This window comes from Anser cygnoides, chromosome 3, assembly GCF_040182565.1.
Source record: "Anser cygnoides isolate HZ-2024a breed goose chromosome 3, Taihu_goose_T2T_genome, whole genome shotgun sequence".
NCBI lineage: Eukaryota > Metazoa > Chordata > Aves > Anseriformes > Anatidae > Anser > Anser cygnoides.
Window position 1 is genome coordinate 79503099 of NC_089875.1, and position 19802 is coordinate 79522900.

Below are 19802 nucleotides of genomic sequence, written 5' to 3' on the forward strand. Positions count from 1 at the left end.
ACCACAGAAAACAGAAATTATCATGAAATTACTAAAAAGTGCTTTGTATTGAAAAAGGAAGGAAAAAAACAAGAGATCAAAAGAGAAAAAAAAAAGAATGAAAGAAAAAGGGTGAGAGAAAGAAGGGAGGAGAGAGAGAAATTAAGAGAAAAAGAGAAAGAGAAAGAATATGAAACTAACCTTACTCACAGTCAAAATGTCATTCAGCGATCTTGTTTTCATTCTTAGAGTACCTATATTAAACCCATTTTTATTAAAAGTGGGGTTTGCTGCCCAGCCTGACTTCACCTTTTAAATATATATATATATACAGACACACAATCAATTTTTCAGTCCTGATCAGAATACAGAATAATTCATTTCAAATCCTCATTTCTTTCTTTCTTTCTTTCTTTTTTTTTTTAATGCAAGGCTTGGTTAGAATTTCTATACAAATTTAAGAATATCAAGACCTTGAACTTCACTGCAGGTGTTTCCAAACTGGTTGCATTGGAAAAAAAAGAAAAAAGAAAAAAAAAAAGAGAGAAAGAATCTTAGATATAACTTGCAAATATCATGTACCTTTTATATATTTTTTTTGGAGTTTTGCTGCTGAAGAATAAATACCCAATATAGCTAGGAAACGTTGCTGTAAATTAAATTTGCAACATACCTGTATTTATACACTTGGATAAATACCTATTGGGTGTGTGTAACCAAGCACACTGTCTTATATGCATTATACTTACAAAGATAATGTATTTGAAGAGTATTTATCAAAGTTTTCAAAACTGATCCAGAAATTAAACAGATTTTTTTCAGTAATTAATGCAACAGTAATATAATTGTTGGTAAACTTCAGTGCCTCCACTATCCAGCTTTCCTAGCTTCACTTTGAGATTCAGATACACTATAATCCAAATCTCTTACAAATCCAGATTAAACAAACACACACACACAGAGAAAAACTTGTTTTCCTTTTTTCTGACTTCTGTAAAATCACTGAAACTTGGTGCTCTTTTTAAAGTCTCAGCTAAGGGAGTTGTCGATTAAAACTATTTTTACAAAAGCCTTGCTTCTTTAAATGAACAGAGTGTAAACTGATTTTAGGTGTAGCTTCCCTGGTGTTTCCTCATGTTTTTGTATCTTCTACAAGGGGCAAAATGTGCAACAGAATACAGAAACCCCACTTTGGAAAAATGGATGACAGATCAAATATATGATTTTTCTCGCTGCTTCCTGTGAGTGTCTCACATAGTTTAAATACTACTGATATTTGCTACTTGGGTACATTTACACAGAATCATTCTTCTAAGCTCCCTTGAAAGTCAATGGGAGGTTTTTGGTTGACTTCACTGAGGTAAGGATGAGGCATTATACAGCCAAAAAGTGTTCTTAGTGACTCACGTTTGGTGTGCACATACTCCCTTTTCAAATTTTACTCTTTTACCAACTCCTTCCTTCTGAGGCTAAAGAAATGCTATGAAGTCTGTATCTTCTCCACAACCTCTGTCTTAAAGAGTGAGGAAGGAAACAAGAGAATGAAACTGGTGCTTGGCACTGTATCCTCTATTTCTGCCACCTAGCAGTACCATAGAAATCTTTTTTGCTACATAGAAACAAGACTCATCTAGCCTACATTACAAAAGTGATAAAAATAAGGGAATTAAACTGACTTAAAATACAACTGTGTGAGAGAATCCTAACATACATTTGACTCCAATGTATACCTCTGATATATACATATATTTAGTATCTTCTGTCTTCTCTAACCTTTGTTGAATGCAATTCTAACACCTTGACATGCAAAACAGAACCAAAGTAAGCAATTCTTCACAAAATATTTTAGTCAGGTTAGAGCTGATGAGACTCTGCTACATTGTGGAGGGTATCTGCACAGTATCTAATGAGTGTTTTAATTACAGGGACTTTATCAGTGGTTTTAAATTTAAGAGAAATTTTGACAATACTTTAAGCTTATAAAGATCTTTTCACATCGCTTTTTATATTTGTAAGTTATCTAATGCAGAATGTGAAATAAAATAGTATGGCAATCGATGTCAAGAGTTTAATATTTTGGATTTTACTCACTGTCTATCATTCAAGAGTTACACTTTGAAGAAGTGCATTCCAGTGTGGTACCTCCTCGGTAGCCTTTTCCATAGCTACAATTTTTCTACTGTGCTGCCAAGCATCTGCATATTAATAAGTAACGGCATTTAATGAGAAGAAGCACTCCAAAGTAACACACTTAACTCACTGTCTTTATTCACTGTATCATAGTAAAAACGTACATTTATGCCAAAGGGAAGTTATGCCTTTAAACTGCAACTATAAATTGCAACTAACATGCTGAAGCAAGGATGTCACAGTTACACATAATTACCATTTCTACAGGAGCCTGTTTCCTGTGGTGACAGTAACATATTTAAAAGATACCATTTTCAGCCTTTGATGTCACTTTTCTCATACAAAACTGTGTTTTTTTTTCCCCACTAAGAACCCCATTCACCAGCCCAGTCTTATCCAGTAAAGCACTTAAGCATATGCTTAGATCCCATTTATTTCAAAAGAACTTAGGCCCATGATTATGATTTTTTTTTTCTGAAAAGGGATTGAACTTAAGTATATGTTTCAAATGCTTTGTCATATTGAAACCTAAAACAGGAGCATAAGTCCTAACTGCAGTACTACTCATGCTCCCTACTACCCAGGAATTTCAGCAACAATAAGTTTTATCAAGTTTTACAGGTTTATTTTTCCAAATAATGTTTTAGTATCGTCTTATCATGTAGCACATGCTGTAAGCTTATTACAAGCCAACAAAAAGTTTGAAAAAATATTAAGCTTAATCATATTTGAATCTTTAATACTGTACCAGTGCTCCTCATGGCTTAAAGACCATAAGCTTTAAATACCACAGAAGCTTTTTTTTTTCCTCATATTTGAAATGAGAATGCTAAGAAAGGTATCTGCTGCTTACACAACAGGTTGTAAACCAGAAATTCACAGAGAAGCCAGGGGAAAAACTGTTCCTATATCTAATGCATTTCTCTTTCCATCCTTTGCTTTTTCTTATATACTGTAATAAAAAAGGTGTTTTCCTGGATGAATACTACAGGACAAAGAATACAGTTTGATTGGCTCCCTTATGCTACCAATTTTATTTCCAGCAACCTAGCCATAAACAGTGCCCAGATTGCACAGCAAGGGAAACCATCACTTATTCCCCTTGTAATAAATACCTCCACATTTCTCAAAAACTTGGGAAATTCTTCCTAAGCAACCCAATCATGGAAGTCACCCTTTATATAAATACTTACTGTCCAACGCCTCATTGTTTATTTGTTGTAGTGTTGGGTGTTTGGTTGTTTTTCAATTAGCATGATTATTATAGCAGCTTGTGATGGTTTTAATATTTATATGCTAAGGGTGTCACACGAGGAAGGCTGTCATCATTATTCTTCCAACAGAAAACTGGGTGCAGTTTTCCTCAGAGCCCTTCAGTGATTCTTTCTCATGAATAGGGTAGACCATAATGGCTGTTGAGGAACATACAATGTGTTGCCTCTTCTTCATAAGCTCTTTACATTTTCTCTCTCAGGATAATTTGTTACAGCTAGAGCACGGAACTGAAAATTCAGAAATGTATTTTCCATTTCTCACTGGGCCACAGACTTCCTATGTGGATCTTGAACAAATTGTTTTACTTATTCTACTTCTGCCTTTCACATCTGAAACGCAAAGATAAAAGCAACAGGAGCACTTCAAGACTTACTTCATTAAAATTGGCAAAGAACTTACAGGTCAATGAATGGAAGCTGCTGTAGATTAACATATTAAAAGTTTTCGTATTTTATTTGTGACCTATTTTAATTGATGTAAGATGCTTCCAAAATAGAAGCAACAGAAAAATTTAACACTATGTCATTGGTATAGATGTCCAGTTTTATAGACCAGTAACTGTAACTGAAAGATACGAACAGGTTTCCTCTATTTGGAGTGTATACCCAAGTACTAACATACACTTCGGGAATAACCTTCTTCAGATGGAAGGTTAAAATGAAGCTAAATGCAATATAAACACTAATACACACACATTACATATAGAAAATATGTGCGTGGAGGTACTAGTTGAAAGAAAGAAAAGCATTTCCTTGATTGTGTTACAAGGACATAATTCTTCAAGCTCAAAGATAAATGTTGTAGAAATGCTCTGAAAATAAATGCTTGTAATTAACTAATATAAGATTTTATATAAGATCCTTTGTTTAAAACATGTCTTCATGTTAATGTACTGTGGTTAAAATAAAATAAAATAGGTAGCATAGGAAGAAAAGACGTATTTGTATTTTTAAAAATAATAAAATCTGCTTTATTCCAATGGCATTTTTCCTCATTTTTTTTCCTTTTAAAAATAGAAATTCCATTTTCCTGTCTGAATTCAAAATGATTGACTGGAGCACAATATTAAGTAATAAATAAAACAGTCCCAGTGCCTGAAAGACTCCTGAATAAAGAGAAAATTATTTTTGGATTTTCCTTCTGATCAGATATGAAATATTCTGAAACGCCACCTCTATAATTTGATAAAAAGCTTGATATCCCCAAATGAAAATAGGATTCAGCACTTTCATTTTTCTGTCTCTAAAGGAACCTCTAGGTAAACTGATTTTAAAAAAATGAAAATCTCAAGCATAAAGGTGGGAGTAATGAAGCAAGTTTAAATATGCGCTGACCTTTGAAATGAACTGCATTCCATGTTGTTTGGCCAAGAAGCTGGCTGTGTTGCTGTCTCCATCAATTTCCACAGCATGAAAGATGTGGGTTTTGGAGCTGCCCTGCTCTCTGGTGGATGTTGATAGGCATCGCTGCAAATACACCAGTGCTGATAGTAACAGCCATATGTTCATTGCTCTGAAATATTAAAAAGAAATCCACAAGGGATAAAAGTGTAAGCATCTTCTTTTGTTGTTGCTGTTCACCATAAGAATTTACCCAGAGGTGGCTGTATTTTTCCCCTTCTTTGCTTAAAAAATAAAATCCTACAATGTTTTATTTAGTAGCAATATTAAAATAAAAAGAAGAAAGCAAAAAGAATTGTATTATTTTTGGAAGCTAAGAGTATTATGCTGTTTGACAGCATCTAAAAGCAAAGTAATATTATGTGATATGATTTTATTCACAAATTCACACACAAATTCAGAAACTAAAATGTACCCTATTATGCACTTTTAGCTATATAATTATCTCATTTGTCCTCTCTGGTTTTATTATCTAAGTTTCACTAGTTTTATTCATTAGTGATTTGCTAATCTGAAGCTGTTCACTAGACCTGAAGGTCAAATGGCATTCTTTTAAAAATTTCAGTATTTGATATCAAAATGGAAGATTACTACTTGAGTAGTTTTAAGTAACAACCTAAACAATCTAAATATTTGTACCTGTTCTTAATATTTCCTTTTTTATTATATATCAGTAATATATCCTATTAGATATCAGTGTAAAAGAGAATCTTATGATCTAATCATATATTGCCTAATGAATGATAGAAAGATGGCAAGGTCAAGATTATACATTTGAGAAGTACTGCAGGTATCTTAATTAAGCAATATTCATACCTGGCTGAAAATTTATTCTGTACGTGCTAACATTTAGGCACTAGATCCTGGCTTTAAAAATATGACAGTAGCAAGTAACAAAATCATCCTAAGTGACATCCTGATGTTTCAACTGCGATGAAACAAGGGTAACATTTAAGTAGATGTGCTATTAGTTGAAAACAGTGGTAGAACTCCAACTAACTTTTCTGGCTATATTCCCACTCTTTTATGTATGTGTAAAGATCTGCACGCTACCAGAATTAAAGTATTAACATTAAAATGGATGAGATAATACAGTTTTGCATGTTATAGGTGGTCATGTTCATTTACATGCTTGCAATGTTTGCAGTAATTATTATTCAAATAGTCTTTTAAAATAGCAGTTAGAAATTATCAGGGGGACCATACAAATACGTAGAAATAAGCCATTGTATCAGTGCAAACTTTGAAGATATACATCTGTCATTACTAAGCCATATCTTCCAATTGCATCTTTCCTGGAAAATCCAGAACTAAGACAAAGCAGCCAGTGACTGAATTCACCCCAACACAGACACAGACACACAAACACACACACACACTTGTAGCTTTTTTTAACAGTCAGTGCAAATTAAGGTGCAACAGAAAAAAAGTCTATCTCATATCTTACAGCCTGCAATAATATAAACCTATGATCTTTAATAAACACTGCCAGGCCGAAAAAAATATATAGTTAACATATCTGCAGTTAAAGATATAAATCAGATCTTGACTGAGATACCAGCTAGATACTTTTGAAAAAGCCTAGTAAAGTGTATCATGTGGAATCCTTACTAACTATGTTTGAGCATTTCTGGATTCAGATTGCTACCTGAAGCATAGACAGAGCCTCACAGAGTTGAGGGATTTTTAATCCAGACATATGTAGCCTAAATTTCTAAAGTTCCTATTCAATCTTAGCTACATATATAGTAGGGACACCACTTGTCTGCCTATTGGTGTTTTTTGGAACACTGAGGATTGAGGTAGTGGAAATTGTGATTTCTTTCTTTTGTCTAACTAAGCAATCAGATTACAGCCCTATAAAATGATGCTTAATAATCAATGGAAGGGAAAACATGAAGATTATGGAAGACTAAGTTTCAGCTTCTGCAAGTAAGGAGATGAAAATTTCACCAAGTATTGTCCAGGACAATGCATGAGGTTGAATATTTCTTGTCTTGCTGTTTCTTCTGCTAATGCAGTTCTACTTTGTATGGACTATATACTTATCTGGTGATCGAGTCAAAAAAAGGAAATTACATTACAGTTCAGTCTATTCTAAACATTATTCAGAATGTATATCAACCAAGGTCTTCTAATAACAATTCTAATACAGGCTAGAGGTACGTCAACCTCTTTTTGTCTAGTTCTTGGAACTATTTCACTTGGCAAACCGTCCGGGTGGACAGAGCAGTCCTTTTGTCACCATCTTTAAGAATAAACACTGGAAGAAATTCTCCAGTCAGGCACAGACAGCTTAGGGCAATGTAGTCAGTCCATGTTTACTGTAAACTGAAGTCTAGGGGGTGTACAGAGAAATTGGGACTGCAGAGAGAAGTAGAAAAAAAAAACGGCATTGATAATGCAGCCCACTCTGTACAATTTGTGCAGAATAAAATATTTCCAGAACTAGCAATCAATATTACTTTACCTAGAATGCCCTGGATCGTAAGAGCATTACTTTAGGAAAAGAAAAAATAGCGGTTTAACCCCCAACAGACGGAGGTAAAGACAGATAGTTTTCAGTAAGAAACTGATTCCACTGTGGTTTTGATAAAAATGTTTTAGAGATACTCCTTTCCTCTGTTAATTCCTTGGCATTCACTTTACTACTTTTCAAACCAAACTTTTTTCTAGTAATGACGCAGAGATTTTCAGAACTTACTCATTTTTTTAAGCTGACAGGATTAGTGAATTTATCCTGACCTGACTGGAGCCACTCTGCAGATGAATTTTTTGACTACCAATCAATATTAAAAAAATAAACAAAATTAAATAAAATTACAGAAAACAAAGTATATACAGACAACACAATGCAAACATGTCTGAGAAGCATTTCTTACGTACTAGTGGCTTATGCTAACAATTACTAAAAGAGGAAAACAAAATGCTGGGTGATTAAATGAGAAGAAATATAAAAAGCAATAATCACTGAAAGCTTCTGCTATTTATATATACATTAGGAAGCTTCAGCCACAAATATAAAATTAGCCATATGTGACATCAAGACGATACTTAGAAAAACACTTGATTGACAATCTGGAGAGAAAAAAAATGCACACACACAATTAGTATAATTTTAGAAGTCAAAACATGGACCCTGTTTTTGAAAACAGATGGTAATCCTGCAAATGTATATTTTCACAGAAGAATTCTACTTTTAATAATTTTCCCTTCTGCAAAAATACCAATTGACAGGATTCTTGCTCCCAAGAAATTACAAATACATCCTAGAAAGTGGAATCAGTAAACACACTCTAACACATCTTCAAAAGTAAAGTCAACACTTTAAAGAATATTTTATAGGTACAAGTACTAACTGGATACCTTCACACTAATGAGGTTGGAGGAAACCAAAGCAGGTGTAATACATCACTATTAAAAAAATTCAGACACATGGTGAGTAAAAGAGACCTAATTTTAAGAATGAAACTAGGAATTGAAGTGGTGAGGTAATCATTTTTAAAAACAGATTTTGCAGGCAAGACAAAAGTGAGAATTTTTAATGAGGTTCTGTGAGCTAGACAGTAAAGCAACATCAGTAAAAATGCACCAAGTAATTTAGGCAAACACACTATTAACATGCATTCACATTTTAAATGATAGTTTAAAACCATTTTGTTGAACTGAAAACCCTGAGGAGGACTTCCATGCTGTCCTCTCCTGAAATGTCACAGTTGATGCAGTCTTCCATATTTCAGATTAAAAGTGTTTGGAACACTATTTCATTCACCACATGAACAAAATACATCAATGGATGGCATTTAATATATTGAAATAGCAAAGCAGAAATAATAGTGTGGAGATGGGGTGTCTATGACTTAATGTTTTTGTTTCTTTGTGATATACAGAATGGCAGCAAAGGAAAGGAATCAACTTGTTATGGAAGCAAAGCATAATTTAAAACTTTTTTTTTTTTTTTTTTAATTTTAGAGCACAAGTTAAAAACATGACTCATATTGGATAGTTTTACCCCAATTACCCTGAAAACAAAGTGTATGGGGAAAACATTTTACATATTTTACTTATACATATTTTACCTTTTACATATTTTACCTATACAAAAACTTCAAGCACTACATTAAAACATTTGGATCTCACCCAATGGGGTATAGAAAAGGGACTGAAATTTGGCATGAGATGAACATTTACCCAAACTTGGACAAGATAATAAGGCTCTGAATACTGCAGCCACAACAAGCTCAAGAGAAGCAATTATGAGTTGAAAGCTCAAAGATTCCACCTGTGCAGAGTAATTCCCAAGACCGATCCTATATTTCACCTATAATGCAGTTTTCCTATGTCCCAATCCATACAAAGAGACTGTCTCACCTATACTGTCTAAGGGAAGTACAAACGGAGGGTAAATTGCACAGAGGAGGATCTGTGCTGTGCTGATGTGTGGTTGTTGGATGGGAGAATAGACTTCACATGGCTGCTGCTCAGCATGAGTGAAACTGGACATGAATGTGGAAGGCCTTTGACTGACTGATTAGGATGACTCATTGGGTCCTGAGCTGTCACAAAGTTGGTCGGTTCAAGTAACACGAAGTGCAACTAGAAAAAGAGTCAGGAGAGACAGTGAGTCTGGAAAGGTTTGGCAGTAGATGAAGAGAGACACCTGAGTGATGTAGGGAGGGAGAGATCAGAGAAGAGGAGAACCAGAAGAAAAACAGATTGTTGAGGAACAGCTGATCGCAGAGAAACAAATATGGCATGGAATTTCATGTGCAACTGAAATTATCTGGACAAACAGACTCAGGACAAGGATATCAACGCTGAGAGAGCAAAGGAGGAGAAAGACCAAGTGACAACAAGGAAAACTTGACCAGGCTGTAAAGATCAAAACTTCTGTATAACCTTCACATTTGCTCTTCTCCACAGTCTGAAACCAAATCCTGACTTCCAAATCTTGCCATTCCACTGAAATTGGAAAATACAAAGCCAACCAAGTGTATTAGCTCCAGCTACTGAGCAACAGGGTTACTTAAACCCTGGTACTTCAAAGAAACTGTGAGTGTATTACTTCAAATGGATTTAAGGTTTTCTTCTCGGTGTGACAAATACAGTACTATTGTACAACTGAAGTTGCAGTTTTCCAAAATGAAAAACTAAGATTTTTCTATACTACACATTCTCAGTAACAGATTAGGCTTTTTTAAGAATCTATAATACGGACCTATGCTATGGCAGCAGTGTTTCTATTATTAAGTGCTTATCACAACAAAGAGTATTTTGAATAACACCGAATCCTTTCAAGGTCAGCAGCAGATGAGCATTGTGTTTTACAATTACTAGTCTTGAGAGTGTTCTGTGTTTTTTATATCAGAGATTTCAATTTAAATTCTAAATATGAATAATAAATCCTACAACAAATTAGTAGCTTCCTGAAATTATTACACAATACACAATTATGTTTCTGAACTGTAGTTTTGCTATGTAGGCACATACACACCAATAAAAAAGATTATATTAATGTTTATAGTCATACAGGAAAAAAAAAATGAAAAGGAAGATGTTACTCCAAATTTCTTTGGTGATTGAAGCTAAGCATGCTTTCATCGTATTAGACAGTAAATAACAGTGATTACCACCAGAAATATTTGCAAAAATTTGAAAAAAGAATTAAATGTGAAGCAATAGTAAGTTCTCTTCAGAAGTCTCTGCTGTTTTATAGGAGAACTAGAAAGAAAAGAGACGAAAGGCTGAGAGTTTTTCTTTTAAATAAAGAGAACTGGCTTTCTTCCACAGAGAAAAAAATGATCACCATTAATTGTATAGTGAGACATTATTTAGTTTTTGAGGAAACATGGCAAAGCAGCTGAATTACAAGCACCACTTCTTGAATTAAGAACAGCTCCCATACAGATTTTGTAGCATATGCTGACCAAGTCCAGTTTTGCACCAGTTTATGAAACTTGACAAGATCACAATTAAAGTTGATCTATGCTGCAGGCTACTCAGCTGCTATGTCATAATGCCGAGTCCAGATACCATACCTTCTTTTTTTCTTTCCTTTATTTTACTGAAGTTTTATAACACTAGAAAGAGAGCCAAGATCTGAATTTATGGCATTGTTACTCCCAGATAAAAGTAAGTACCAAATCATGAGGGTGTATTCAGAAGCATCTCTTGTGATGTCTCAGACCTGCAGAGACAGTGTATTCTCTTGATTTTATTTTTATTTTTTTAACTGAGGAATCACTGAAGTGAACAGTACATAACAATACACACTTTACTTCATTGTATTTTCGGCACAATATCTTGAGTTTTGGTTTGTTTGTTTGTTTTTTGCTTTTAAAATGTATTGGTACTCACAAATGCTAAAAGGACTATCATAGAAACTAACAACAGTTCAGCATTTTCCAGTTTCTATCAAAACAGTAATAACTACTAAAAATCAAGTAGAGTTCAGTTACAGATATAGCCCAGAGTTTTGCAGACATCAGACGTTTTCAGCAGATATCACTGAGCACCACGAAACTTCAGAAATTAGCAAATTCTGTAGATAGAGTTAAATCTTGAAAACAGGAACATTTATCAAGTGCATTGTATTCCTGTAGTTGTTCTGGTTTTTGTTGGAAAATAGGAAACAAGGATAGTTGCACACTGCTCCTCAACTGGACTGATATCAAAATGCTTTACTAACCACATATACAATAATGTGGGAATACTAAATAGAAAATACTAAATAAAATTAAAAAAAACCTGTTTATTAAAAGACTAAACTGCTATAAAACTTATGGAACTGAAAAGGAGGAAATACTTGTATCTAATCAGCACATTACTGTGAATTAAGTGGTACTATTCCAGCCATGTATTCTAACAGTATAAATGCAGACAGTTTATAAGAAGAGTTACTTCTAGTTGACTAAATGAAATCTTCTAGTAGACTTAATGAAATACTTGAGGGAAAAAGGACAAGCTTTCAAGCATGCAAGACTTTTCTCCAATCTAACGTGGAATTATCAGTCTTCCAAACTAAATAAAAGTTGAGATACATTGCTCTGATTTTAATTTAATCAAACTTGCCAATTAAAAAATATAATTCATAAATATGGGGTGGAGAAATAATAGAAAGGAAAATAATACATTTGTTTACTCCTACAGGACAGAGAGAGAGAGAACGAGAGAGAGAAGTAATTTACTGTCTGTGCAGCACAGAAAGGTTATCCTGGGGTGGCAAAAAATATAATGTGCCATAAAACCAATGTCTCTGTTGAGTCCATGGATTTTAGTGCCCAGTAGAGTTATGAATTTTAGTTCCAGACTTATCTTTTGAAGGTATTTTGTATGTTCCCCTTGAGCATGAGGGCTGAGAGGTCAGAGACGCAGTGGCTGTTCTGGATTAAAGCAAATGTGACACAGCTATGCAAAGTGGAATTCACAATTCAATAAGACCCTTATAGCTATCCCTACTTCAAGGTTCTGTTTAATTGGCAGGAATGGTCACTCCCAGGAATAAAACTAATGCAAAGCTCCTGCTTAAGCCTTTTTCAACAGTTAGAATAGTGTAAAATAACCTTAAACCAGTCTTTAATGATAGCTGAAAATGTCTGAACTCTATGGTGATTGGAGCATTATAGCAAATGGAAAACCTGTATCTGATATTAATGACTTGTTGCTCTCTACTCTGACAAAAGAGAAAAAGAAGCCAGAAAAAAATCCTTGAGAGAGTCTTTTAGCCAGCATAACTTCAATGAATTCCTTAGCTTGCTCTAAAGCACTTCCAGAATGCATATTAACCTCGAGGTCAGGAAAGAAGACTTGAACTCTTGGTTTAGGAGCACATTTTCCAGGGTATGCAGATGCATAACCACTTAATACATGTTGAAACAATAGTTTGAAAGCTCCAAGATTTCTTTACTTAAGTACCAGACATACTGGTTGCATTCAGAGAGAAGTCCAAGCTTAAGTCTTCAGAGAGATCTTCTGGTATTTTTAGTGAGTAAATTGCTGCTGCCAAGCCATATCTCAGACCTACAATTTTAGAAGTTTAACTACTTAATGGGTGGTTATCTTACATTTAAAATCACCTAAATTTATGCTATCACTCAATGGATGAGTAATAATAGATAAATTAAGTGTTCTAAATTATATAGGCTGTCATGCTCACTTCTGTGTGTGTTTCACAGTTAGTCTGTAACACAGTAGCAAAAATTCATACAAAAAGGATACAGATATCTGAGGAGGGTACCAAAGGAGAAGGAGAGCTTCTCCTCTTACTACGCTCCTTCAACAAATGAGAACAAGAACAAGATTTTATTTTTTTTTTTTTAAAAAAGGGTTTCAAGACACTTTTTATAGAAATGTATGTAAAATACATATGAAAGTTTATGTATGTATGAAAAATGAAATAGAATATACAGGCAACATAGTGGAATGGCACATATCAGGATTGGATGACAATGAGAAAACACTTAAATGGTTGTTTCAGGCTTTAACTCTTTTTAGAAAGGGCTAGAATGAAATTTCATTTGAGGCTTAACCATCATATCCAAAACTATATTTTCATGAAGCTCAGCTCAATACCCAGTCTATGATGAACAGTTTAAGCACTTAGAACAAAATAATTTTGCTATTAGACCGACAAAATGCTATCTAGCCCTCTAAATAGTGAGAGCTAATTCAAGCCTCTTTCAAGGTTTTGGCTTAAATGTCAACCAAGGAATGCTTATATTTCTAGAATATCTTTCCCTTACTTTTGAGTCAATAGATTTTTGGTCTTTTCTACAGTAAAAGTCATCTAAGTCAGAGACAGCCTAACTAGTTAGAGTTGCAAATGACTACTCCTTTTTCTTAACTAACTCAGAAATACCTGTTTCATGACAATGACGATGGTAGTACAATACTTGGCAGCCATCAAATGATTTATACCTTTGATTTACATATAGTTGTGTGTACAGTTTTCAGAAAACAGAGGCTGTGTGATATTGCAAAAATTGTCAAACCTTTTTTAATCTGTTGGGAAACCTCTGCAACATACAAAGAGAATCAATTGTCACTTTCAGAACTTTTGAAATTATGTAAACTAGAAAGGAATAATTGGGGGGGGGGGGGGAGAGGGAAAAAAAGAAACAGAGAAAGAGAGAAAAAGAAGAGAGAGAAAGTAAGTAAGCATCACCATCAATACGAGGAATGTCATCTCACTGCATATTCCATGTGAGTTGTTTTTTTTAACATCTAACTATCAAGGCAATAAATTCACATCCTAAGGCTAATAAAGAAGTAGTTGCTCAAAACCAAAGATATTTAAACATGTCACACTAGGATAATTTGCATCTGGTCTGATCAATAAAAAAAGTTTCCATGTATAGAATTGAGGGGAAAAAAAAAATAGAAGAGGATCATCCTGAAGCTTATGCAGGATTAGGTGATTACAGTATCCTTTGTCTATAATTTAAGAGATTAACTATACTCTATAATAAAAATATAGAATGTGAATATTAAAATGTGGATGTAAAGATAGTTTTTCTGTACAAAATGTGAGGGGAAAAAAGTATCTTGAAAAAGAAACTGTTTCTTTCTTTGGAAACAACTGTGTAACAGAATTAGTGCCTCAGAGTGTTAGGCTGTTAGATACCCTTTATCAAATGGTTTTCCAAGGTCTTCTTTCCCTAAAAGATTTAACATTATTATGAAGACGAGGTCCTGAAATTACCAAAAAGGAACCCTATTTGATATGCAGCTTTCTATCATCTATTTAATTTATTGGAGCTAAATAATCTTTTCTACAAACTTTACTAGCATTAGTAAGAAAATTCCAACCAGAAAAGTATCGCTTGCTTGTAAAAATAAAAATAAATAAATAAATAAATAAATAAAACTTTCATTTTCTTTAATTATTTATTACTACACTTCATCCCCCTGAGAAATATTCTATACAATCCCAAAGGATAACAAAATCTGAATTTGCCTAAAAGTGAAGAAGAGCTGGCAGTGTTTCAAAATCACCTTTAGCTCAATACTGATTTCTACAGCCAATTAAACAGTGGAATTGATGGACTCTGAGAATGCCATATGCTGCCCTCTGCTGAAAAGATGATCATTATGACATGAGGTCTTAAGGCTAGAAGGTCTGACAGAAGGGAAAAATAAGTGGAGGATCCTCTGACCTCAGGGACGTGGATAATTCCTTCAGGGAGAAAGGAAGATTAAATGCTCACCTGGGCAAAGAAAAATTTCACAGAACATATGGTGTATATAAAAATTATCTTGACAAGAACATAAGTCAGCAAATTGGTTATTAGAAATGTAACTATCGGGAATTACATTGATTATAGTCAGAAATGCCTGTAAAATAGATACCTGTCAAATAGTTTAGACCTAAACTGTAACTTACTTTAAAGATATTACAATATAATGAGGAATGTCTTCCAGAGTAAAAAAATATATATATATTTTATCCTGTCCATACTTCATTCACTGATTGTTGAATATAAATGCAGAGGTATAAATTTCAAATCCACCACGTGAAAGTTAGCAATAATGCTGTTGCTAAATAAATAATGAAATGTTTATTTAACCCTAAATAAAACTCAGGAATACTTTTCATTTTCACAGACCCTTATATCTTAAAAAAAAAAAAAAAAAAAAGAGAGAGAGAGAGAGAGAAATACATTTTTCTAGGGCTTACTGTACCATAGCTCAAACAACAGACACAAGAAGTGAATAAGCATTAAAGAAACAGGCAGACTGCATGTCATGTCAAATAAAACTAGCTTTAGGTTTCATGGAGCAACAAACAGAGGATGGTATAATTGAACTTGTCGACTCAACAGTGTAAGTCTGTGGTTTTAACTGAAAGAAAAGATGAGAGAAAGATGCTTAAATATGATTATTTTAGTAATGTTTTATTCAAAGAAGTAAGGGATTCACCCTTCCTTCTAAGGTAATGAATTATCCTTCCATATAGTACCAACAATAACAAAAATAAATAAATTGTATCTCAGAGACAGTACAATCACATTTCCACTTTTATCTTCAAAACAATATGGTTCCCAGAACCACCTGAATAATTTGTAAAATGAAGACTGAAGTACTGATATAGACCATGTTTCACAGCATTTTATAAAAACGGTTGTCCATTTAGCCTAGATATCCCCTGCTAGAATACTTTGATGTTATGAATGTATACATGAATATTATGTTAACTTTTCTTTGGAATATTGCCATCTTGCTAGCATCACACATTCTCCTTGATATGGCACTGGAGGTATAATATACACCAGAAATTCATGACATGCATGTTGCTGTTTTCCTGGGATGGTTGCCATAGAAGAATCAGCACAGTTTGAATTTTGAAGGAAAATAACAGAATATACAATGGTGAAATTTCTGTTTAAATGATACACTTGATGCCTATTTCCCATAGATTACAGGTATTAACGGTTCTTCAGTATCAGCATCATACTATGTGATTTACCTTCACCCTATCTCAACCCTCATATATCTAACACTGTAGAAAGTGTTAAATTTCTATTAATGCTTTAAAAATAATAAAAAAAAAGTGTCATTTTCAGTTAGGCTTTGATAATTCAGGAATATAGTTTAATTTTCACGTGCACTACTTTAATTTGAGATGATTTTGCTACGTGACCTTCAAGGGAAAAATGTTGATACATTACCAGCAGCCATGTTTGGAATACTGTCATCTTTGATCACCCTTATTTATACAGACTTGGTCAGACAAAATACTAATATATGTAATTAGGAGCTTTTACTTACATTATCAGAGGATGATACTTCTATATTAACCCAGAAAACAAGCTGTTATTGTTAAACAAGTTAATTGTAAAGAACAGTGCATATAAGTGTGAGCTTGATGAGGATGAACATCATCATAAATCATGTAACAGCAGGAACTACATAAAATATTCTGGATATTACTGTGTTACCCATAACTATAAATATCTCAGTAGAGGCATGGAAATGAAAATAGGGGAAAGAAGATGTGTTTAAAGCATTTTTTGTGCCCTATATCCGATGGCTCTTACACAACTTCCAGTATTCACTAGACTGTATGTATTCACTACGACTGATTTCATTTATATACTTTTATACATTTATATATTTCATTTATATCTCAGAAGCTAGGTGAACCAGAGAATAACTAGGGAGCCCCAGTCTGCTTCAGCTCTGCAGAGGTATAGGAAACAGGACCAGTACTTGGTTATTCCAGGAAACTGCATACTAGATGAGCTTTTTTTTTTTTTTTTTTTTTTTATTATTATTAATCAAAGAGCTAGAATGGGATTACCTATACAGGATTTTCTGTAGTTAAAATTATCACAGTTTGGGCACTTATTGAGAAGAGCATTTGCTCAAAATGCATACAAAAATAAATTTTACCAAAGTTCAAGTAACAGCACCTATTGTCATTCATCTTCATTTTTGCATAGATACATGTTATATAGATAATTTACCTTTCCACAGTGAAAATATACAATCATAGAACTAGTGAGTAGTACAAATAAGGGTTGTAAGACAAAAGCAAATGGAAATCTGAAGCCAGATGATGATAATGATGATGATGATTTATTTTAATTGAAGGAAAGGTAAATTACAGCCAGGTCAACCAGTTTGCTCTGAAAAGAGGAGGCAAGGAGTGGGCAGCCTGATGAGGCACAGCTAAGTCTGTGATACCCAGAAGTGCCAGGTGGTTGCCTGGCTTCCAGATGCAGGAGGGCAGTGACCAGACAGACCCAGTGCCAGAAAAGAGCCAGTGCCAATGGACTAAGAGACTCTTGGTGGCTCAGAGAAGAGCAGGCAAAAAGTGCCAAAGGTAAATGACTGCAGGTCTGAAGGAAATTAAATACCAGAAGCTCCACAGCAGCATTCTCTGAGATGTTTTCAGTACCAACTACTGGCATGAGCAGAGAGGAAGTCTCCGTGCATGGCTGAAAAAATGACATAAGGAAGAAGGATATATTAAGAACTAGAGACAGAAAGAACCTGTACCACAGAGCTTCTGCTAAAGTCAAAACAGACCTAGGCTAGTTTCACTTCAGAAATTTCAAGGCTAGAGATCTGAAATAGAAGAGCAAAATTCAAACAAAAAAACATTGAAGAACAATCCCAATAAAGAGAGTACAGAAGAACATGAAAGTGAAACAACATACATGTTTCTACATAAGTGTTGGAAGTTATATAAGAAGGAAGAAGACAATTCAGTGAATACTACCTCCAAAATACGTATGAAAGACCAGCTGTGTTGGTGGTTTTATTGCTAAAATCTAAAGAAGTTTTTGAGTCAAATCAGAAAAACAGGTTATGCGAATCAGCAATTGACACAAGGGCTCAAAATGCAAAAGCAAGAAACAATAATGGGAACACTTCTTCTAAGTTCCAGAAGATAACTGGATATCACACTGCTGCATGATCGTAACACTTAAATTTTAGCTCTTATAATTGCATCTAGTGGCAAAAGCTGCAAAAGGAGGAGCAATTGGTGCCCTGACCATGAACAGGGGAAACAATGTGGTTCACAATATTATTTTCCAGGATCTGCTTAATGACATCAATCATCATATATTTAGATTCAACCACCTTGCAAAAATAAACAAACAAATAAAATTAAATAATTACTCCAATGCCTGACTTCAAAACAGAAACCTATATAAAAATTAGGTTTATGAAAAAGAAATTAAATGAGACACCAAAAAAGATAGAATGCATGCAGTCATTAAGGAGACTGTTAAAAGGCCTTGTGTTAGACCAAATGCATAGCACTATCAAAAGGACCAAAAAGATGAAGAAAAAGTTACCATACCATAGTCAGGGAGACCATGTAGCAAGTTATCTTTCAAGAAAATAAGTTATATTCAAATGAGTAAAATAAAAAAGATCAAAAATTCTGATAATTTGTGTAAAAATGCAGTAAGGAAGGCCAAAAGTTCAAAGAGCAACTTGCAAAAGGCAGAAAATCTAATAACAAATGCCTTTTCAACTAGATGAGGAGCAGGGAGCCTGACAAAGGGTTTGTTGGGATTAAGTTGTAAAAGGAACACTCAAAGAAGATAGCAAAAAAAATAAAGTTTTAAATCCATAACCACTGTGGAACAGCTTGAAGAGTTTTGCTTACCAGAATTTTGTTTTGCATTGAACATTTTAAAGGGTCTATCTCAAACTCAAAGTTTCTGAAAATTTTCAAAGTTCTGGAAGAAGTTCTGAAACAAAATAAGAAAACAAACAAACAAACAAAAAAAACTATCAAAGCGGAAAGTGAGAAATTCCCTGCCTAGTACTTAATACTTGCCAAAAGTTTCTATATGATTCAAGAATAACACAATTAAATGTGTTATAAAACCTCTAACTCAGAACTAACTTCAGTCCTCTGGCCCTACAGGACTGAAAGGTAGCTACCATGACATAGATTTTTGAAAGGGATTTCACAGTAGCCCAGTGGAGAACCAGGCAAGTAAGAACAATGTCCGTGCTAAATAAAGTGCTAGTATTCTAAAAAGAGAGCCAGTGGACAAATGAATAACTCTGATGTACTAGAGAACTCTGTTACAGAAACTTATGTCCTACAGGTTTATTAACTTTTTCTAAAGGAATAAATGTGTGTATATACCAGAGAGTTTTTTTCTGAATTTCCAGTTTGCACTAACTAGGTTGTTTATCAAAGCTGCTTGAAAAAACTAAATTGCCATGCAATTTAATCTAGGGAAATACCTGTATGAATTAATTCCGAGTAACAAGTAGAAGGCAAAGGTAACTCATTACGTTAACCTTGGTTAACAGCTGAAATCCCACCCAGCTGCTCATTCACTCTCCTTCTTCAGGATGATGGGGCGAAATCAGGAAGAAAACCCAGGAATGAGAAAGCTTGTGGGTCAAGATAAAGACAGAGAGATTGCTTACAAATTACTGCTGCAGGCAAAACAGACTTAACTTAATCTAAATCAAAAATGTAATCACTAATTCTGGTATGGAAAACAAAACCAAACATTAAAACCCATTTCATCCCCACTTTTC

At 34.0% G+C, this 19802-nt stretch overlaps 1 long non-coding RNA gene across 5 annotated transcripts in view; it reads right to left on the minus strand.

The window, feature by feature from the left end:
- The window catches only part of LOC125183127 (uncharacterized), a 155174-nt gene that overhangs the window by 107172 nt on the left and 28200 nt on the right, over positions 1-19802 (minus strand). For all 5 annotated transcript variants that reach the window (XR_007164353.2, XR_007164354.2, XR_007164352.2 and 2 more), the window contains one exon: positions 4719-4896. This is a non-coding gene — a long non-coding RNA (uncharacterized lncRNA). The remainder of the gene's footprint in view (positions 1-4718; positions 4897-19802) is intronic.